This window comes from Triticum aestivum, unplaced genomic scaffold, assembly GCF_018294505.1.
Source record: "Triticum aestivum cultivar Chinese Spring unplaced genomic scaffold, IWGSC CS RefSeq v2.1 scaffold84845, whole genome shotgun sequence".
Lineage (NCBI taxonomy): Eukaryota > Viridiplantae > Streptophyta > Magnoliopsida > Poales > Poaceae > Triticum > Triticum aestivum.
The window spans coordinates 1-1,502 of NW_025266594.1; the positions used below are offsets into that span (position 1 = coordinate 1).

Sequence of the window (1,502 nt, forward strand, 5' to 3'; positions counted from 1 at the left end):
CTGATTTTGTCTATCGGTGATTCCTACTAGGGTTCTTGTATGTGCACAACTTCTGTAAAAATTTGTTCTTTATACATAAAAGTGCCAGCAGCTATTTACTTGATAGATGATGTCTCTTATACATATGTCTAGGATGACAATCACATGATAACCAAATTTTGTTTTAGTCAGCAGCCAAGGAGTGTTATTGACAGAGAATCAATTGCGACGCAAATTTAGTAATGTGCCTGGTGGCTTTGCCCAGGTGCAAGAAAAACTCACACTTACCGTTTGCATCGTTATTCATATAACTGGCTAATCACACATATATGTAATTTGATAATTGACCACGATCGAGTAATACTACAGTTTGCTTGCGTTGAGCTGCTCGCTACTAGTTCTGTATCCCATCGCTTGTTGCAATAACAAATTGGCTTATCGATAGGGTTCTTGTATGTGCACAATTTCTGTAGAAAATTGTTGTTGATACATACAAGTGTCAGGAGCAGCTATTTACTTGATAGAAGATGCCTCTTTTGTACATACTTCAAGGATGAGAATCACATGATAATTCATTTCAGCCCAATACCGTATAACTGTTTTTGTGTTTAATGATTTAGTCAGTAGCCAAGAAATGTTATCGAGATATGCATCTTGCCATTCTTTGTGTGCCGGTCATGTGTGTGGGCACGACAGCATGAGTTCCTATATATCATTCACACGTGCAAGTTGTGTTGCTTGCTGCTTGCGATCGTTTCGCCCTCTCCACTGTAGAACTTGTCGGTCATGTTGTGTTGAATTTGAAACGAAACTGACATAGACACTTGTCGTGAGATTGATTTTGATCGCTTTGTCTTTGAACAATCAGGTCTATCCTGTTTCCATGGCAAAGGAGATGATGCCCTTTGTGGAAACCGCTGACGCACGTGTTGCTCTCCAGAGATTGCGAAGGCGACCAGTGGTTCTAGTGCTAAAGGTAACATTGCCTTGACTTGGGCTTGGACCCCAGTGGCATTGCGTTTCTTTTATGCTTATCTTCTCTCCATCGCTCAATTTTAGCGTCATTATCTACTGTTAGCTAGCACTCGGCGAGTATTCTATACATTACTAATTTAGTAACTAATCTCATCCGGCCATATCCTCTTCCTGCTGTCTGTTGGTTTGTGCAAAAAGAATGCTTCTGCTGTTTAAAGTTAAGTCTGATGAAAGATTGTCTCTTGACATACTATTTTTCTTGTTACTATCAATACTATAATATTGTCACTGCCATCATTCTTTCTTTAGCTAATAAAATCCCAGGTGAACTTAACTCAAGCTCATTCGGTATAAAGTGGAGCTAGATTTTAATTTTTACAATCACGTAAACTGGACCTCGAGCTAAAATTTGATAACATGCATGTTAATTCAAAATGTATGTGATGTCTTACGCTGGATACATTTAATCATTCGTGTGTTTTGACATATCTGCAGGGTTGCAACCAAACCTTTCAGAAATGATATATAGATTCTAGAACGGACCGAGG

General features: G+C 38.9%; 1 long non-coding RNA gene across 2 annotated transcripts; it reads left to right on the top strand.

Moving 5' to 3' along the window:
- The first annotated feature begins 1 nt into the window (after position 1).
- On the top strand, positions 2 to 1,502 carry LOC123177996 (uncharacterized). Of its 2 annotated transcripts, none has more exons than XR_006489258.1 (3): positions 2 to 37; positions 848 to 955; positions 1,450 to 1,502. It is a non-coding gene; the product is annotated as an uncharacterized lncRNA (long non-coding RNA). The 2 variants fall into 2 exon arrangements; XR_006489257.1 differs by lacking the exon at positions 2 to 37 and adding an exon at positions 86 to 244.